The sequence below is a fragment of the Bufo bufo genome, chromosome 4 (genome assembly GCF_905171765.1).
Source record: "Bufo bufo chromosome 4, aBufBuf1.1, whole genome shotgun sequence".
Taxonomy (NCBI): Eukaryota; Metazoa; Chordata; class Amphibia; order Anura; family Bufonidae; genus Bufo; species Bufo bufo.
In genome coordinates this window covers 596,970,427-596,992,432 of record NC_053392.1, presented here as the reverse complement: position 1 = coordinate 596,992,432, position 22,006 = coordinate 596,970,427, and the positions used below count along the sequence as shown (strand labels likewise).

The window sequence follows — 22,006 nt, the reverse complement described above, 5'->3', positions numbered from 1 at the left end:
GAATACGGCGATACCACATGTGTGACACTTTTTTGCAGCCTAGGTGGGCAAAGGGGCCCACATTCCAAAGAGCACCTTTCGGATTTCACAGGTCATTTACCTACTTACCACACATTAGGGCCCCTAGAATGCCAGGGCAGTATAACTACCCCACAAGTGACCCCATTTTGGAAAGAAGACACCCCAAGGTATTCCGTGAGGGGCATGGCGAGTTCCTAGAATTTTTTATTTTTTGTCACAAGTTAGCAGAAAATGATGATATATATATATTTTTTTTTCTTACAAAGTCTCATATTCCACTAACTTGTGACAAAAAATAAAAACTTCCATGAACTCACTATGCCCATCACGAAATACCTGGGGGTGTCTTCTTTTCAAAATGGGGTCACTTGTGGGGTAGTTATACTGCACTGGCATTTTAGGGGCCGAATGCGTGAGAAGTGGTTTGAAATCAAAATCTGTAAAAAATGGCCGGTGAAATCTGAAAGGTGCTCTTTGGAATGTGGGCCCCTTTGCCCACCTAGGCTGCAAAAAAGTGTCACACATCTGGTATCCCCGTACTCAGGAGAAGTTGGGCAATGTGTTTTGGGGTGTCTTTTTACATATACCCATGCTGGGTGAGAGAAATATCTTGGCAAAAGACAACTTTTCCCATTTTTTTATACAAAGTTGGCATTTGACCAAGATATTTATCTCACCCAGCATGGGTATATGTAAAATGACACCCCAAAACACATTGCCCAACTTCTCCTGAGTACGGAGATACCACATGTGTGACACTTTTTTGCAGCCTAGGTGGGCAAAGGGGACACGTTCCAAAGAGCACCTTTCGGATTTTACCGGCCATTTTTTACAGATTTTGTTTTCAAACTACTTCGCACGCATTTGGGCCCCTAAAATTCCAGGGCAGTATAACTACCCCACAAGTGACCCCATTTTGGAAAGAAGACACCCCAAGGTATTTCATGATGGGCATAGTGAGTTCATGGAAGTTTTTATTTTTTGTCACAAGTTAGTGGAATATGAGACTTTGTAAGAAAAAAAAAAAATAATCATCATTTTCCGCTAACTTGTGACAAAAAATAAAAAGTTCTATGAACTCACTATGCCCATCAGCGAATACCTTAGGGTGTCTACTTTCCGAAATGGGGTCATTTGTGGGGTGTTTGTACTGTCTGGCCATTGTAGAACTTCAGGAAACATGACAGGTGCTCAGAAAGTCAGAGCTGCTTCAAAAAGCGGAAATTCACATTTTTGTACCATAGTTTGTAAACGCTATAACTTTTACCCAAACCATTTTTTTTTACCCAAACATTTTTTTTTATCAAAGACATGTAGAACAATAAATTTTGAGAAAAATTTATATATGGATGTCGTTTTTTTTGCAAAATTCTACAACTGAAAGTGAAAAATGTCATTTTTTTGCAAAAAAATCGTTAAATTTCGATTAATAACAAAAAAAGTAAAAATGTCAGCAGCAATGAAATACCACCAAATGAAAGCTCTATTAGTGAGAAGAAAAGGAGGTAAAATTAATTTGGGTGGTAAGTTGCATGACCGAGCAATAAACCGCTAAAATTGTGGAGTGCCGATTTGTAAAAAAGGGCCTGGTCACTAGGGGGGTATAAACCTGTGGTCCTTAAGTGGTTAAACCAAGGTGACTTTGTTTATATTTTCTTTTCTGCCTTTTTGTGTGAATAAACACAGAACTTTGGCTTTTCAACCGTGGTCTTGTCTCTGTATTGCATTTGCTTAACCCTGCCTACAAGAGCAAATACCTACAATTAGTGGAAGATGTGGGCAAGCGCAGTGAGGCTGGCTTGAACGCCGAAATATTGTTGGTTTGCACATATGTCATTCATCAAACCGTCTAAATTCAAACCTGTGTCATGTGACGAAATGGAGGCTGTTATGAAGGCCCTTGCGGAGGCTAACCTGCAGCAAAGTGGCTACAACCTGACATGCTGAGCCCCACTGCTATGTTGGACCAGTTGTTAACAGACAGGTTCTGGAGGGCTCTGCCACCCCCTCTCCAGCAATGGATTGGCCAGGTCTCTCCAGGTAATGCGCTGGAGATGGTCGACCTGGTGGAGCGCTATGAGGCTTCCCAGAACTTACAGGGGGGTTCTGTTGGGAGGTGGGCAGTCAAATCCCGTAACTCGCCACCCCGGACCCGGCAACCGGTGCTCACCGAACACGCCCGGGACGTAACCCCTGTGGACCCCGCTCCAATAATCTGCTGGCGGTGTCGGGAGCCTGGCCATGTTCGAGCAAACTGTCCACAGCAGGGGGAACCCATGGACACGAACTATGGCTTCCGTCAATCATTATATGCCAGGAAACTGTGTGCAGTGGGTGTTCCGGAGTCTCTGAACCACCTGTGCCAGGTTGAGGTAGGAGACACTCCAGCAGAGGCTCTGTTGGACTCAGGAAGTCTGGTGACCCTGGTAAGGGCTTCCCTGGTACGCTCCGCTGAGTCACATGGGGACTTAAAAGACTACCCTACTGCTATGGTGTCTCTGTCTACGGTTTCCGGCATCACCCTCCTTTTAACATGTCAAGTCTGCCATTTAACCCAATCAGCCTGACATAATGATCTCCAGCTTTGTGCTCGTCAACATTCTCACCTGAGTTAACAAGACGATTACTGAAATGATCTCAGCAGGTCCTTTAATGACAGCAATGAAATGCAGTGGAAAGGTTTTTTTGGGATTAAGTTAATTTTCATGGCAAAGAAGGACTATGCAATAAATTCATCTGATCACTCTTCATAACATTCTGGAGTATATGCAAATTGCTATTATAAAAACTTAAAGAGGACCTTTTACTAGTGTACAAACTAAAAACTAACTATATCTGTGGGCAGAGCGGCACCCAGGGGTCCCCCTGCACTTACTAGTATGTCTGGGCGCCGCTCCGTTCGCCCAGTATAGGCTCCGGTGTCTGCAGCTCCGTCTGTTGTACTGGACTGATTTTTTGTATGAGGCGTGTCCCTTGCTGCAGCGCTGGCCAATCGCAGCGCACAGCTCATAGCCAGGCGGTATGCATCGGCTTACCTGGACGATATTATCATTCACAGTACCGACTGGGAAAGTCACCTGCCCAAAGTACAGGCCATAGTGGACTCCCTTCGAAAGGCGGGACTAACAGCTAACCCAAAGAAATGTGCGATAGGGTTAGAGGAGACTAAATACCTTGGGAATGTCATTGGGCGCGGAGTCATTAAACCCCAAATAAGCAAAATAGAGGCGATACGGAATTGGCCCGGACCTGCAACCTCTAGACAAGTAAAGTCATTTCTGGGAATGGTGGGCTATTACATGAGGTTTGTCCCCCATTTTGCCACTTTAGCGGCTCCGTTGACAGGGCTCTTAAAAGGGACGGAAGTCCGTGATAGTCAGCTGGAATGACCAGGTGGAAGAGGCTTTCTCCGCTTTGAAGTCGGCCCTGTGTGGGTCCCCGGTTTTGGTGATGCCCGACTTCAAGAGGGAATTTGTGGTACAGACTGATGCCTCTGCATCTATGACGCTTGTACAGGCGTTACTGCGACCTCTGGTCTGAAGTCGTCCCAACATTCCCATATCATCAATACAGTGTAATTACCCGATGAACAAGCAAACGGCAGATCGCGCTGATTACAATCTGCCACTGGCAAATAACTGTACAGCATGGAGACAGTGATGGTACAACGACCGCTCTTCCCCATACTGTGGACAAGATGGCTGCATGTAATAGGAGCGGTCTCCTCAGGAAGCGATTCCTTCCTTATCACCTGGAAAATCTGCCTATGAAATACAGCCTTTACACACACTACCAACAGCATACAATCCCACACAGCCCCCCGACACAAGACACCCTCCTCAGCATACACACAGCTGCCCCCCATCACATACAACCCACAGGGAGAACCCTCCAACACAACCCCCCATCTCACCATACAATCCAACACAGCCCCCTCACGGACACCTCCCTCAAACACAGCCCCCCATATACAACCCAGACACCTCCGCCACAGCATAAAATGCAACACAGCCCCCCTATACAACCAGATACTCCCTCCGTCAGCATCCACAACCACCCCCTACCATCTCTGTGTACAATCCCTCACATACAACCTACAGACATCACCCTACTACACAGCCCCCTCCCCCATACACAACCAGACACCCCTTCCCTCTGCATTCCACACAGATGTCTCCCATCTCAGTGTGCAACCTCACACAGTCCCCCTCACATACGTACCAGACACCGCCCTCCTACAGACTCCCATCAAACATAACCCCCACCCCACGTACAATCCCACACAGCCCCCCATATACAACCCAAACACCTACCTACAACACAGCCCCCCTTTACAAACAGATACCCCCTCCGTCAGCATCCACAACCACCCCCTACCATCTCCGTGTACAATCCCTCCCAGCCTCCTCACATACAACCTAAAGACATCACTCTACTACATAGCCCCCCCATAGCATACAATGCAACACAGCCCCCATATACAACCCAGACACCTCTTTAGAACACAGCCTCCCTATACAACCAGATCCCCCTCCCTCACCCATCTCAGTGTGCAACCTCACACAGTCCCCTCACATACAAACCAGACACCGCCCTATTACACAGCCCTTGCATTTCAGCATACAATCAAACACAGCCTCCCTACAACCAGGTACCCCCTCCTTTAGCATTCACACAGCCCCCCACCATCTCAGTGAACACTTCCTCACATCCCCCCCATATACAACACAGACACCTCTCTAGAACACAGACCCCCAGTCTCAGCATAAAATGCAACACAGCCCCCCCCCCCCATACAACCAGATACACCCTCCTTCAGCATCCATTACCACCCCGACCATCTCGGTGTGCAGCCCCTCACAGCACATCCCCAACATTTTCAGTACAAAATAAGTCTATTAGGGTTCCGCGTACTTCTACTGCGCTGCAGGGTTTTTTAGTTCATTCCCGGGGCTGCTGACACTCGAGAGCTCCATGATGCATGTGAAAAAGCACGCGGCTCACCTGTTTCCGATCCACGTGATCTAAGAGTGCCACGTGATGTTGTGAGGTCAGCACGTCCTTACCGGATATAGTATTTAGCCATTACCCTTCCAGTCACGTGATGTTGTGACGTCAGGAGGTCCTTACGGAGTATAGTGTTTAGCCTTTAGGCTACTTTCACACTTGTGGCAGAGGATTCCGCCGTCGCCAGACGCAAACGGATGCATTTGTGAGATGGATCCGTCTGACAAATGCATTGCAATGTCGGATCCGTCTTTCCGGTTGTAATCTGGAAAAAACGGATACAGTATTATTTTTTTTTACATTTTTAAAGGTCCGCGCATGCGCGGACCGGAAGAACAGATCTGTCAATGCGGCAATTTTAATGCACTAATACTTTTCAATACATTAATGCCGGATCCGGCATTCAGGCAAGTGTTCAGGATTTTGGGTCGGAGAGAAAAAATTGACTATAACGGGAACGGGCATAGCACTGCCGTGCTGCGCCTGAGCTCTGCGATTATAGTCAATGGAGACGGAGCGGCAGTCCGGCGGCACGGCGAAATAGCGGCAGGACGGATCCGACAGGGTGAACAGCCTGTCGGATCCATCCTGCCGCTAGTGTGAAAGTACCCTTAGGGCTGTTTCACACGAGCGAGTCCGTTGCGGGAATCGCGCTCCGTGTGAGTGAGATCCTCCGCTCTGGACTTGCAGGAGTGCACGGCATTATCATGATTTATAATGCTATGCGTCTCTGCATGGCCTTTTTTCACACAGAATCATTATGACATAAAGCTGTCAGTATGATTCTGTAGAAATAAGGCCATGCAGAGGCACATAGCATTATAAATCATGATAATGCCGTGCACTCCTGCAAGTCCAGAGCAGAGGATCACACTCACACACGGAGCGCGATTCTCGCAATGGACTCGCTCGTGTGAAACAGACCTTAAACTGATCAGTTCTTTTCCGGAATTGAGCCCCTAGGACCGATCTCAATACCGGGGAAAAAAAAGTACCAAACCTAATCATCACACGTCGTAGAGTCTGACTCCTCCCACACAGAATCACATGGTCATGACATCATCACAGGTCCTTTATCTCAACTAGGAGATGTCTGAAGCATGACTCCTCCCACACAGGATCACATGGTCATGACATCATCACAGGTCCTTTACCTCCTCCAGCAGCACAGCCTGGCTCCTCCCACACAGGATCACCTTGGTGATGTAATGTGACTCTGAGATAGGTGGTGGTGAAAGGTAAGGTTTAGGTAAGTGTCCTGTGTGCTGGGCTGCGGGACGTCCTCTCCATGTTCTGTGCGGTCTCCTGTGCGGGTCAGGATTAGGGACAGGTTTACAGTCAGGGAGGTTTTGTGGAGAATTAGTTTCTAGAACAACTTGGGGGCGGGGCTCCATCCTCTCAGAAGCCCATACATTCTAGGTGGGTACATATTGTGTCTAGCAGGGCAGGTAGGTGTGTAGTCACCGCCATTGTCTGTCAGGATTACTGGGGCAGAGGGGTCATTAACCCCTTCACCGCCAGCTCTCTCGGCCAGGCACAGTCAGCCTCCGCCAGCACTCAGCCCACTAGGCACTAGGCTAGCCCAGGGACTGACTAAGTGACAGGAGCAGCACCTGGGTCTATCTGAGTGTAATCTATATGTACAGGTATATACATAGTCATCCTCCTGTGTATTATAGTATATACTATGCTGGTATAACCTGGCTATATCTGAGTGTAATCTATATGTACAGCGCAGGTATATACATAGTCATCTTCCTGTGTATTATAGTATATACTATGCTGGTATAACTGCATGATTTTCCTAGTCTATGACGTAAAGTCATGGTTTTATTAAAGACACGGAGCGAGTATTGCTATCCCTTTCTTTACTGTCCACCAATAGCATACATTTTATAAAATTAATCAAGAACAAGTAACCATAGTAACCAGGTCCCTCCCCTGACAGCCCCCTATAATAGGCAGCTCCTCCTCTGGACCTTCCTCTTTCTTTGAGACTCTGACACCAAGGCCGGAATTACAAACAGGAACCAGGAACCGAACCCTGAACTGGAACCGTACAACTGGAGGAAAACCGCCTCAGCACCAGCAAAACTGTAGGATGGGGCCAACCTGGCCAACTTGTGGAAAGGCGAACCAAAGATGTAATAAGACGCAGTCGGTAGTAACTTCCACCTGAAAGGAGAAAAAACTGAGAATATAGGGAAATAAATAGAGCGTAGACACCAAACTCGCTGGCCAGTCAAAATCATCTAGATGCATGAAGAATAAATAATACCAATAAATAAATAATACAAATATAAACGTGCATTATAATAAACAAGGGAGGGACAAAAAGGTGGGCAATACTCGCCTCCGTGTCTTTAATAAAACCATGACTTTACGTCATAGACTAGGAAAATCAAGCAGTTTTACATCAAGACACAGAGGCTCCTATTGCAAGTTCAAAGCTGTTCAATTATAGATGGAAAAAGATGAGGAGGAGGACGAAAATAAAATTCCCTGAATGTAGTGACCCTAGACCAATCAGCTAGGCGTAAGATGTCCTCCAAACGCGCCCCAGAAATCGCCAAAGCGGTAGCAGCCGCACCTCTCGCCGAATGCGCGGTGAAAATGGAAGTATCCACTCCCGCCAGGGACATAACCCACTTCATCCAACGAGCTAAATTAGGGCTGGAGACTGGGCCGAAAGGATGGCGAATGGAAAGAAAAAGTTGAGGAACCGTAGGAGACCGATGAGCCCTCGTCCGCGATTCGTACTCCCGTAAACAGGCAACCGGACAAAGAGCCGGCGCAGACGGGAAACTGGGATACTATACCGATCTGATGTTGGTCTTAGTGCGTCTGGAAATGTTGAAGGTGACGCCTTCAGGAGTAAAGGATCTGGCATCATGATCAAGAGCCCAGACGTCAGAGACCTGTTTGCACGAAATAAGGCAAAAGAGAGTCACTAACTTGGCCGACAACTGCCGCAAAGATAGGTCCGGATTATTGGGCCATGAAGAAAAGAAGGACAATATGGAAGAAACATCCCAAGTCGTAGTAAAACAAGGTCGGGGAGGACGAGCCAGGCGAGATCCACGCAATAAACGACAAACCGAAGGATGCTGCCCAGCAGGGGTGCCCTCAAAACCCTGATGCGTGGAAGAAATAGCAGATCTAAAGAGGTTAATCGTCCGATAAGCCTTACCTGCCTCAAATAAGGAAGTGAGGAACTGTAATAGGTGTCTCACAGGTGCCGAAACGGGATCCAGCTCCTGTTCCAGGCACCAGTCAGCCCAAGTTCTCCAGGCCGCCCTGTAAGATTTTCTGGTGCCGGTAGCCCATGCATTGTCCAGGAGGCGTCTAGTTGCGTCCGAAATGCCTTTGACCTCTCCGGGCGTCCTGGGATCCGGCAGGCTAGCAACTGAAGGGATCCGTCCAGTAGGAGCGGGTGGTGTTGCCTCTGAGGGTCGCGGAGAAGCTCCACTTGACTTGGCAGAAGAAGAGTCACATCTACGATGAGTTCCAGAAGAGTCGGGAACCAGGCCTGAGCCCCCCAGAATGGGACCACCACTACCAGATCGGCCGACTGGCGACGTGTCTGAAGTAGCATCCTCGGGATCATAGCGAAAGGTGGAAACGCATATAGAAGCGAATCAGACCAGTCCTGCAGGAAAGCGTCCACTGCCTCCGCGCGCCAGCTGAAGAAGCGAGGCAGCTGAGTGTTGAGTCGCGAGGCGAACAGGTCTATGACGAGAGGACCCCAAACGAGTGATATTGCGGAGAAGACCTTCAGAGCCAGCTTCCAATCGCTGCCGTCCAAGTAGCGGGAACTCCAATCTGTCCGACTGTTGTGGAGGCCCGGAATTTACTCCGCCTGGACCATGATATCCTTGGATAGGCAGTAAGAACAAAATTCTTTCGCCAAACGTGCTAGAGTTGCAGAGTGGGTTCCGCCCAGACGGTTGACGTAACGTACGGCTGAGACATTGTCCATACGAAGTCTGATGCACCCGTGGGCAATCCCATTGGTGAAACTCTGAATGGCAAAGAAGCCAGCCAGAAGCTCCAAGGCATTGATGTGGAGAAGTGTCTCGTCTTCTGACCAACGTCCGCCTGTAGAGATCCCATTGCAGTGAGCCCCCCAGCCCTGGAGGCTTGTATCCGACTCCACGGTGAATTCGGGCTGGAAACCGAAAATCTCTCTGCCGTTCCACACCTCCAGATTGTTGATCCACCAATGGAGTTCTTCTCGGACCACCGTATCCGCAAACGCAGCACCGGAACGAAGGTGTGCTATCTTCAGACGCTGAAGTGCACGGTAATACAACGGTGCCGGGAAAACGGCTTGAATATAGGAAGCCAACAGGCCGATGATTCGGGCTAGCTGGCGCAGCGATAAATGGGGAGTGGACAGAACATGCCGGAGTTCTTCCTGTTGGGAGGCTGAGTGACTCTGCAATCGAGTCCACGGTGAATGTAACGGGGTCAGGAATGATTTCTCCAGATTAAGGAGAAAACCGAGGCGTGAGAGGAGATCCGAAGTCCAATAAAGGTGTTCTAGTAGGGTTGTTCGGGACTGATGCATGAGGCGGATGTCGTCCAGATATACAATCAGCAGTACTCCCCGACTTCGTAGCCATGACATGGCGGGACGCATTAGCTTGGTGAAGCACCAAGGAGCCGATGACAGGCCGAAGGGGAGGCAGGTGAAACGACAGATCTCTCCTCTCCAACGGAAGCGCAGGAGGTCCCTGGATGGTGCGGAAACTGGAACCGTCAAGTAAGCGTCCTTGAGGTCCAGTTCCACCATCCAGTCCCCAGGAAGGAGAAGATCCCGAAGTAGGTGAATCCCCTCCATCTTGAAGTGGCGATAACGAACCACTGCATGCAGAGCCCGAAGATTTATGACCGGGCACATCTGACCACCTGCACTAGGAAAATATTGCTGAGGACTCCCTCGGGGGAAGGGGGAGCCCTCTCGATCGCTCGTTTGCAAACGAGAGACATAAATTCCATGTCTACGAGGGCACCGTGGGGTCGCGACAGTAGAAGAGGCGGTGGAGGGGGAACTAGGTCTGGGGAGTCTACTAGCTCAATGTGGCCAAGACCCAGGGGTCTGATGTGATGGCTGACCAGGCATGGAAAAAATGACGGAGTCTGCCCTCGATGTAATGTTCCGAAAAGCCCCCGTCTGGGGGAGGACTTATGGTAAGGTCTCCTGGAGTTGGGAGTTCCTCTGAACGACCTGGAGCGCCACTGGCCACCTCTGGCCGGAAAGAAGGGTGATGAGTTCCTCTGCTCCTGGAAGAGAGGTCTTTGGTTGAAGGAGCCTCTGCCTGCGCTACGGGCGTGGAAACTGGATCGGCCGGACAGGCGGCCCCTGCTACTGCCAGCCCTAGTGGACACCCGTCCCTGAAAAACTTTCCTCATAGAGGACTGGGCCTTATTGAGGGCTGTAAATGCCCCCCCAAACGACTCAGGTCCTTAATGAATGAGTCTCCGAATAAGAGGCCTTGGGCATCCTTGCCTGCCTCAGTTAGGGCCAGGTTGGCCAGTTTAGGGTCAATCTTAAACAAAATAGCTTTACGCCATTCAATCGCAAGGGAGGTGTTGGTGCTACCTGCGATGCAAATCGCTCTCTGGACCCAACCCCTAAGTTCTTCTGGATCTACCGGAGAGCCTTCTGCTCTGGCAACTTCTGCCATTTCAAACAATTTGGCCAGGGGGCCAAAGATATCAAGCAGTTTGTCCTGGCAACTGCGTAGTGCGGAATCCAACCCTTTACGGGGGTTCCAGCCCAACTTAGAGAGGAACTGCGTGACTTTGTGGTTAACGACCGGAGTCTTGCACACTCTATTGGGGACTAAAGGCCTGGGGCATTCCGCCCTGAGCTTACTACGTGCCTCCTTACTGAGGGGGTGACGCACTCAGTGCTCTAGGTATTTACCCACGTGATCGGCCGGAAGCCACTCCACCGATCTTGCGTGATGGAGGGCATCAGGATCAAACATAGGCTCACCCGCTGGATCTACCAGGGGGGTGGCTACATTATTGGCGGAGGAGGAAGCACTGTCTTTGACCAGCGAAGTGGAAGGAGTGGGGCAGGCAGGGGCCAAATATTGGTAAGGGGTTTCCTCCTCCGAATCATGATTTGCATCCACGAAAGCTTCCTCGTCTGAACCCCTTTCGGAGCCAGACTCACTGTCCTATTGCGCTCTAGCGCATTTCCATAGCCGAGCCCGTTCTGCCTGGCACGGTAAGGCTCTCTTACGTGAACTCAGCACGTTTTCAGGGGTGGCCGTATGCACACCAGTCATTGTCTCCTGTAATACAGGAGGATCTAAATTGGTAGGCTGCGGAGCATTATTGGGGCCGGTTTGTAAATTCCCTCTAGGATGATGAGCAGACAAGGCCTGAGAGATGCTCTGGGATAAGATGGTAGACATAGCGCTGGAGCGCCAGTGCCTGGTCATCACCCCCAGTGTGCAGGGTTCCCTCAGGGGATGAGGGGGGGCTATTTGCATTGGGAGGGGGGTCAGAGCGAGGCATAACTATGACTGATAGCTTAAGGGGAACACAATAAAGGGCCAATAGAACAAAATAGCGGGGCAGGAGGTCTAATAGAGGACCAAAAAAACAAAATAGAGGGGCAGGAGGTTTTACTATGAAGGGTTAATCACCCTAGACGGTGCAGCAGCAGGGTGAGACGGGAGCTCACTGAGACGAAAAAGCAAGCCGAGGGAAAATGGCCGCTGAGATCTCGCGAGAGAGCGGCCCAAAGAGGCCGACGAAATCCCGCGAGATCCCGGGGCAACGGCGCAAGAACAGGCGAGAGTAAAGGCCGAAAGAGGAGCAAGATGGCCGCCGAGATCTCGCGAGATCCGGCGGCCGACCAGGAAAGATGGAGGAAGCGAAAGCGGACCAGCGCAAAGTGAGGAAGGAGATAGAGGACAGATAGAAACTGCAGATAAGAGTGGTGGGTGGGACCGGCGGGAGGGGTAGCGGGGTTTACAAAGGGGGAACAAACGGCAATAAGGAAAAATACAAACAATAAGGCACACTGAGAATAATAGACACCTCAAGAGGTATCATACAGAGGTGTACTTATCTGATGGCTGGAGCAAAAAAAGAGGAAGGTCCAGAGGAGGAGCTGCCTATTATAGGGGGCTGTCAGGGGAGGGACCTGGTTACTATGGTTACTTGTTCTTGATTAATTTTGAAAAATGTATTCTTTGCTGCTATTGGTGGACAGTAAAGAAAGGGATAGCAATAGGAGCCTCCGTGTCTTGATGTAAAACCTGGGTATATCTGAGTATAATTCTATATGTACAGCGCAGGTATATACATAGTCATCTTCCTGTGTATTATAGTATAGACTATGCTGGTATAACCTGGGTATATCTGAGTATAATTCTATATGTACAGTCGTGGCCAAAAGTTTTGTGAATGACATAAATATTAGTTTTCACAAAGTTTGATGCTAAACTGCTTTTAGATCTTTGTTTCAGTTGTTTCTGTGATGTAGTGAAATATAAATACACGCACTTCATACGTTTCAAAGGCTTTTATCGACAATTACACTATTTGCAGTGTTGGGCCTTCTTTTTCATGACCTCTGCAATTCGACTGGGCATGCTCTCAATCAACTTCTGGGCCAATTCCTGACTGATAGCAACCCATTCTTTCATAATCGCTTCTTGGAGTTTGTCAGAATTAGTGGGTTTTTGTTTGTCACCCGCCTCTTGAGGATTGACCACAAGTTCTCAATGGGATTAAGATCTGGGGAGTTTCCAGGCCATGGACCCAAAATGTCAACGTTTTGGTCCCCGAGCCACTTAGTTATCACTTTTGCCTTATGGCACGGTGCTCCATCGTGCCGGAAAATGCATTGTTCTTCACCAAACTGTTGTTTGATTGTTGGAAGAAGTTGCTGTTGGAGGGTGTTTTGGTACCATTCTTTATTCATGGCTGTGTTTTTGGGCAAAATTGTGAGTGAGCCCACTCCGTTGGATGAGAAGCAACCCCCACACATGATGCTTTACTGTTGGCATGACACAGGACTGATGGTAGCGCTCACCTTTTCTTCTCCGGACAAGCCTTTTTCCAGATGCCCCAAACAATCGGAAAGAGGCTTCATCAGAGAATATGACTTTGCCCCAGTCCTCAGCAGTCCATTCACCATACTTTCTGCAGAAGATCAATCTGTCCCTGATGTTTTTTTTGGAGAGAAGTGGCTTCTTTGCTGCCCTTCTTGACACCAGGCCATCTTCCAAAAGTCTTTGCCTCACTGTGCCTGCAGATGCGCTCACACCTGCCTGCTGCCATTCCTGAGCAAGCTCTGCACTGGTGGCACTCCGATCCCGCAGCTGAATCCTCTTTAGGAGACGATCCTGGCGCTTGCTGGACTTTCTTGGACACCCTGAAGCCTTCTTAACAAGAATTGAACCTCTTTCCTTGAAGTTCTTGATGATCCTATAAATTGTTGATTGAGGTGCAATCTTAGTAGCCACAATATCCTTGCCTGTGAAGCCATTTTTATGCAACGCAATGATGGCTGCACGCGATTCTTTGCAGGTCACCATGGTTAACAATGGAAGAACAATGATTTCAATCATCACCCTCCTTTTAACAGCAGGTCTTTTAATGACAGCAATGAAATGCAGTGGAAAGTTTTTTTTGGGATTAAGTTAATTTTCATGGCAAAGAAGGACTATACAATTCATCTGATCACTCTTCATAACATTCTGGAGTATATGCAAATTGCTATTATAAAAACTTAAGCAGCAAATTTTCCAATTTCCAATATTTATGCAATTCTCAAAACTTTTGGCCACGACTGTACAGCGCAGGTATATACATAGTCATCTTCCTGTGTATTATAGTATAGACTATGCTGGTATAACCTGGGTATATCTGAGTATAATTCTATATGTACAGTGCAGGTATATACATAGTCATCTTCCTGTGTATTATAGTATATACTATGCTGGTATAACCTGGGTATATCTGAGTATAATTCTATATGTACAGCGGTCATCGGTCATCAGTATCTGATCGGCGGGATCTGATACCCGGCAGCCCCGACTATTAGCGGTTGGAAGAGGAGATGATGCTCCAGTGTGAGCGCCGCTTCCTCGTCAGTACACCGCACGTTCTCTCCTGTGGAGCGGTGGCATAGTGTAATTACTGCTACAAGTATGTATTGTAGTATCGGGCATGCTGTAGTATTGAAGTATTATGTGCCACTGTCCCTGGTACAATGTCCTCCTTTATGGGGTTGTGGAAGTGACCGCCCGACGTGTTACTGAGAATTACTAAAAGCTCATTCCCTTTGCTGGTTCTGTACAACGCTGCAGATTTACCGCACAGAAATCCGCAAAGTAAATCTGCAGCTGACCAGTCACGTGTGAACCCCGCTTTATACTGCACTGCAGCCGTTCTCTATGTGCTATATGGCGGAATTATTTATATATTGTGCGATGGACGCAGCTGAAGGTTTCTTATTCATAAGTTTCTTATTATCATAATTTGTATTTTTTGTGTTTTGTTAATTAATAAAATGAATTGCACTGAGCGGTCCTGAGGGGAAATCAGCTGAACGCGGTATGACCACAGAAATGACTGGCATACGGCATCAAAGTGGACATGAGTATGATTTGAAGGGTTAAATGACCACTGACCAGCATAAATGTTTTAATATAATTACATGTACAGTGTGACATAACTTGCCATACAGCTACGTTCCGGTGATCGTGCAGGCGAACTGCGATAGAGGGGATGAGTTTTCGCCGAGTTACGCTGGGGGGGGGGGGCACTTTGAGCCGCGAACACCGCCCCTGGGCACTTGCAAACCCCATTTGGTGGAAAAAAGTCCCGTGTGTTATCTGTGTGTGACCTACAAGGCGGTATAACAGCGAGACAGGACTGAGGCTGGTGACAGACGGCCTGTAAGAGTTTGCTGTTTGTGCAGGAAACCGTCACCAGTCTACTCTAGAATTGGTATTTATTCTATACATAAATAGCAAATTTACACAATTTTAAATTTCTAACTTTTATGCAATTTAAAAACGCATGTTTTCTGTCATATTTACAATATAACTCAGCCAAAATGGCGCATTATCAGCGCTCTGCATCTCCAGTATTACATTGGCCGATCAGCACCACGATTATCAGCACAATGTTCTGCTGATAGATCCAGGGCCCACATAGGAGATAACAGAGCAGTAGGGTTGTTGCGATACCAACATTTTGATTCGGTTTCGATACCATAAAAAATTATTGCGATACTCGATACCATGCGGAAAAAAAAAACCACCAAAAAAGTCGCGTGCGTTCAGCATTTTATGGAACGTCCGGCCCATAACCGAACAGTCCTCTTCTATTTTTTGGGGGGACAAGGTGACTAAAAAAAATTGCAAATCGCGCGGTTTTATTATTTATTTTTCTGTTCCAGTGTTCACCGCATAGGAGATATTTTTAATATTGTAATAGTTTGTACTTTTCAGACGTGGCGATATGTAATATGTTTATTTATTGTTTATATATTTTATATGTATAATTAGGAAAGGGGGTGATTTATGCTTTAATATTTTGGTGTTTTTTTTTTTTTTGTATTTCCCCCCTTAGGGGCCAGAACCTGGGATCTTTTAATCCCTTGTCCTGTTCACCCTGATAGAGATCACACTCTTCCTGATGCCTAATGCTTTGTGCACGCAGCAGCAGGGAGCTTATCATGGAGGGCTTCAGTAGCGTCCTGGCTGCCATGGTAACCGATCGGAGCCCCAGGATTACACTGCTGGGGCTCTGATCACAACTGCCACTGCCACCAATGAGTAGGGGGAGTTGGGGGGGGGGGGCGCACTGCATTACGAATTACTTTAATACTGGGGGGTTGAGGGGGGGCGCACTGTGCCACCAATGATAATTAACTTTTAATACAGATACAGGAGACGGGCACTGTGATCAGTGGCAGTTAACCCCTCAGGGTTGTGATTCTGCCGCCGGCACCCACCTCCTGTACCTGTATTAAAGGTTAATTATTATTGGTGGCGCAGTGGCCAGGCCAGGTACCTTCTTTGCTGGCTGCTTGACTCTGGGGCTCGGGTTGATGCTGGGAAGGACACAAAACACTCAGGATGAGGAGGAGGAGGCTGCTGCCGTTCGCCGAGCTCACTAGTTCAGACGTCGCAGCAGTTTATTACCTCCCCCATCTCTCCTCCTGCATTAATTAGCTACACATTCATTGGTGGCAGTGGTGCGGGCAGCTTCAGAGCCCGCTCATTTCATTGGGCTCAGCGGTGGACGCGTCAAAGGAGGGAGGAATCCCCTCCCTCCGTCCCTACCTCCTTCTCCACTGTCTGGATGGAGAGAACATAACGCGCGCCAAGCGCCTTGTTCTCTCATAAGAGGAGATATAGACTGCACAGTAGCACAGCCTAGGGCCGCACGATATGGGAATTTTGTGCGATTGCTATTAGGGCCCTAAAAATTGCGATAACGATATGCGATGCAATATTTTAAGGGAATTGTGCTAGAGGTCTATTTGCTTGGATTTTCAAGGCAAAAGCACACACAAATTACTGATAATGCTGAAATGTAGTTATGCTCAACTCAAGAACTGAAATCCACAGTGCTTTTCAAAATAAAACATCTTTTACTAAAGTAAATAACATATTTGCATTACTGCAAAAGTACAAAATACTAAACTTGCCTTTAAAATAGAATAGATATAAGAACATGTGTTCATTAAAATAAGATTTTACGAACACTGAACAAACAGGAACTTTTTAAAGAACACCATAGTCAGCAGCAGCAATATAAGGTAATATACCGTATTTTTCACCCTATAGGACGCAGGTTTTTGAGAAGGGAAATAAGATGACACTGTTATGGGGGGTCTGTGGATGACACTGTCATGGGGGGATCTGTGGATGACACTGTTATGGGGGGCATCTGTGGATGGCACTGTGAAGGGGGGATCTGTGGATGGCACTGTGATGGGGATCTCTGGATGGCACTGTGATGGGGGATCTCTGGATGGCACTGTGATGGGGGCATCTGTGGATGACACTGCTAGGGGGGGATCTGTGGATGACACTGTTATGGGGGGGATCTGTGGATGACACTGTTATGGGGGGATCTGTGGATGACACTGTTATGGGGGGGATCTGTGGATGGCACTGTGATGGGAGGATCTGTAGATGGCACTGTGATGGGGGATCTCTGGATGGCACTGTGATGGGGGCATCTGTGAATGACACTGCTAGGGGGGATCTGTGAATGACTCTGCTATGGGGGGATCTGTAGATGACACTGCTATGGGGGGGATCTGTGGATGACACTGCTATGGGGGGGGGGATCTGTGGATGACACATATATAGCATCTTATGCTATGTGCCATTCACAGATCGCCCCTTAACAGTGTCCCTGCAGTGTGAATGACCCCCAATACAGTGGCTGGGGGGCGGCATCTGGATTAGGAATGACAGCGGGGACCGGTGCAGTCCCTGTATTCTAATGCACCGGCCCCGCTCACTGTTGCATAATCCTATCTAACCTGTAGGCATTGTTAAAATATAATAATCATGTGTAATCCATCTGTATTACTTATAGCTAAGTTCAGTAGCAGAGAGGAGGGAGGAGGCAGGCCGGGAGGACAGGCGGGCGACCCGTCACTCACTACGTTGCGCGCCCGCGCTGCCTACTTTGTTCATAAAGTGGGCGGCGCAGGCGCATGACGTAGTGAGTGACAGGCCGCCCGCCCGGCCTGCCTCTTCCCTCCTCTCTGCTACTGAACTTAGCTGTAAGTAATACAGCTGGATTACACATGATTATTATATCTTAACAATGCCTACAGGTTAGATAAGATTATACAATAGTGAGCAGGGCCAGTGCATTAGAAGGGACTGCACCGGTCCCCGCTGTCATTCCTAATCCAGATGCAGGCCCCTAGCCACTCCTCCCTCTGTTGATACACCCGCCGACCGCGCTGTGCGGCATCGCGGCAGCCGTGTATAGGTAATCGCAGCATTTTTGGGTCGGCCAAATCGCCATATTGCAATCGTTGATTATCGCGATACGATTGCTTTGGCGATATATCGTGCAGGCCTAGCGCAGCCTAGTATCGAAAAAATTATATCGAATCAATACTGGCATAAAAGTATCGATTGGGTATCGAAATTGCGATACACGAAAAAAAATCTACAGAGCAGCGCAGAAATATCTGCTGGGATAGTGCTGATGGGGCAAAAAATCCAGGGTACACAGAGCCCTGATAAACATGATATAGACTGATATGAGGCAATTACACTGACTCACTGATCACTGCACCAGCGGTCCCTGGCTGAGCACCAAACACAGGGAGAACACAGGAGAGTTTAGCCTCGTACTTCATCATACCTCTCGGAGTCCTGACACCGGATTGTGACCTCTTGTCCGGCAGTCACCTCCTCTCCTCTCATGTCGGCAGTCGGTTCCACAGTCAGAAGAATGCCGCCACTCTGCACTGTAAGTGATCCCATTAGCCCGGTGCAGGGATCAGAGCTCTGCTGTCCGTCCGCCGCTCCTTATCAGCTTGTCCCCAGACATCAGTGCCTCCTCACCGGCTGCTCTCCCGTCTCCATGGATCTTTCCTCGGCCAGACATTACTCAGCCTACACAGTCAGGGATCTGGAGCGATATTGGCCAATGAGCAGCCTCCCTCCCTAATAAAAAGCTCCTTCCTCGCGGCCTACCCTACACCTGCCAGTAAGGAGCTTTGCTATTGGATGCTTTGGGTAACAGCAGTATTACTGTGCTGCCCATGAGATTCACAGCGTGCAGTGCACTGGTTAACTACATGAAAAGCCTTTTTTCAAAGCGTAAAATTTCCTAAACCGGCGTCTATGACGCTTTTACAGACGTTACTGCGACCTCTGATCAGAACCATCTCCCTGTGACCTTCCGGTATGGAGCTATGAGCCATAATGGATTTTGTGGATCTTTGGCTACTAGGACCAGGGAGGGGGATGGGGATCCTCCCGGGGGAGTGAGGGGGGCGACCCACTAAGGATTACACTGCCTGTGCAGGGCAGCGGCCATGGACTTTCTCTAAAGGGGGTTACATCGTGTAATGTGTTTGGAGGGACCGTGGACAACCTGCTGATGTCACTGCTCCCGTGTGGCTATAGCATTCATTATCATAACCCAAAGGATTACTCATCTACCCGGTAACTGACTTTTCATCCGTTTAACTCTGTTTGTACCATATCATCTGTATTTGCACATCTGACCATTTTATTTATCTGTGTGTATATAGTGTTGTGTCTAGTGCTCCCTTAAGGCAATTAAATATATAAATTAATCTTGCGCTGTTCTGCATCTCGATCACAAATCCCCACGTCCGTGTTTCAGTATAATGATATAAGCTACCTGGGGTTGGTTCCGACCCGATATAACCCCGTTAACGGATCGGGCTTATATCTAACGAGGAACTGGTGGTAGTCTACCAGGCTGGCAGAGCTCTGCTTTAATCGGACAGTGAAAAGGTTCTCTCAGCTTGTCAGGGTTGTGAGCGAGTGTTATGTCACGCCGGAGGTTGCGTGGCCCACCCTCTCTCACTCCCCGTGCCTCCCTGCGCCCGTGAGGACAGGAAGTGTCTGTGTAAACTGTGCCAAGCTGACCTTATTTACTCCCAGGGAGGGCGTAACGTCACGTCTTGGTAACCAGTGGCGAAACCGTATCACGTGATCCCGATGTACTGTGTCAGTGGGTGGGGCTGCAAGGTGCGGTATCGTCACATATTGTCACTTTTTTTTTTTTTTTACTGTAGGGGTGCATCAGGGGGACTTTAAATGTTAAATGGAAATTAAAATTGTCCCAGTGAAATTTGCCCTTCAAAATTCTTAAGTTGCTCCTTCCCTTTTGCGCCCTGCCATGTGCCCGTACAGCAGTTTACAACCACATAAAAATATATTGAGGTTTATATTGAGGTTAACCCTTGCAGTGTTGCAGGAAAAAAATGGATTAACATAAAAAATCTGCAAAAAAAATACAATTCAATTTTTTTAACACTTCACATCCGGGCCATTTAACCTAGGCTTAATTTTGCAAATCTGACATGTCATTTTATGTGGTAATAACTTTGGAACGCTTTTACTTATCCAAGCCATTCTGAGATTGCTTTCTCGTGACACATTGTACTTCATGACAGTGGTAAATTTGAGTCGATATACACTGCTCAAAAAAATAAAGGGAACACAAAAATAACACATCCTAGATCTGAATTAATTAAATATTCTTCTGAAATACTTTGTTCTTTACATAGTTGAATGTGCTGACAACAAAATCACACAAAAATAAAAAAATGGAAATCAAATTTTTCAACCCATGGAGGTCTGGATTTGGAGTCACACTCAAAATTAAAGTGGAAAAACACACTACAGGCTGATCCAACTTTGATGTAATGTCCTTAAAACAAGTCAAAATGAGGCTCAGTAGTGTGTGTGGCCTCCACGTGCCTGCATGACCTCCCTACAAAGCCTGTGCATGCTCCTGATGAGGTGGCGGACTGTCTCCTGAGGGATCTCCTCCCAGACCTGGACTAAAGCATCTGCCAACTCCTGGACAGTCTGTGGTGCAACGTGACGTTGGTGGATAGAGTGAGACATGATATCCCAGATGTGCTCAATTGGATTCAGGTCTGGGGAACGGGCGGTCCAGTCCATAGCATCAATGCCTTCGTCTTGCAGGAACTGCTGGCACACTCCAGGCACATGAGGTCTAGCATTGTCTTGCATTAGGAGGAACCCAGGGCCAACTGCACCAGCATATGGTCTCACAAGGGGTTTGAGGATCTCATCTCGGTACCTAATGGCAGTCAGGCTACCTCTGGTGAGCACATGGAGGGCTGTGCGGCCCTCCAAAGAAATGCCACCTCACACCATTACTGACCCAATGCCAAACCGGTCATGCTGGAGGATGTTGCAGGCAGCAGAACGTTCTCCACGGCGTCTCCAGACTCTGTCACGTCTGTCACATGTGCTCAGTGTAAACCTGCTTTCATCTGTGAAGAGCACAGGGCGCCAGTGGCGAATTTGCCAATCTTGGTGTTCTCTGGCAAATGCCAAACGTCATGCACGGTGTTGGACTGTAAGCACAACCCCCACCTGTGGACGTCGGGCCCTCATATCACCCTCATGGAGTCTGTTTCTGACCGTTTGAGCAGACACATGCACATTTGTGGCCTGCTGGAGGTCATTTTGCAGGGCTCTGGCAGTGCTCCTCCTATTCCTCCTTGCACAAAGGCGGAGGTAGCGGTCAGGCTGCTGGGTTGTTGCCCTCCTACGGCCTCCTCCACGTCTCCTGATGTACTGGCCTGTCTCCTGGTAGCGCCTCCATGCTCTGGACACTACGCTGACAGACACAGCAAACCTTCTTGCCACAGCTCGCATTGATGTGCCATCCTGGATAAGCTGCACTACCTGAGCCACTTGTGTGGGTTGTAGACTCCGTCTCATGCTACCACTAGAGTGAAAGCACCGCCAGCATTCAAAAGTGACCAAAACATCAGCCAGGAAGCATAGGAACTGAGAAGTGGTCTGTGATCACCACCTGCAGAACCACTCCTTTATTGGGGGTGTCTTGCTAATTGCCTATAATTTCCACCTGTTGTCTATCCCATTTGCACAACAGCATGTGAAATTGATTGTCACTCAGTGTTGCTTCCTAAGTGGACAGTTTGATTTCACAGAAGTGTGATTGACTTGGAGTTACATTGTGTTGTTTAAGTGTTCCCTTTATTTTTTTGAGCAGTGTATTTCACCTTTATTTATAAAATAATCAAAAATTTACCAAAAATTTAGAAAAATTAGCAATTTTTTTAATTTCAATTTCTCTGATTTTAAAACAAAGTGATACCTCATAAAATATTTATTACCTAACATTCCCCATATGTCTACTTTATGTTGGCATCCTTTTGGAAATGTCATTTTATATTTTTTAGGACATTAGAAGG

The 22,006-nt window shown here is 48.0% G+C and overlaps 1 protein-coding gene across 10 annotated transcripts in view; it reads left to right on the top strand.

The window, feature by feature from the left end:
• LOC120999536 (zinc finger protein OZF-like) overlaps positions 1 to 22,006 on the top strand; it is a 2,085,412-nt gene that overhangs the window by 552,975 nt on the left and 1,510,431 nt on the right. The window contains exon 1 of one of the 10 annotated variants that reach the window (XM_040430490.1): positions 6,200 to 6,266. The exons of the other annotated variants lie outside the window; for them this stretch is intronic. The gene's annotated coding sequence lies outside the window, so the exon portion shown is untranslated. Of the gene's footprint in view, positions 1 to 6,199; positions 6,267 to 22,006 lie in introns of those variants that run through there. 10 annotated transcript variants of the gene reach the window in all.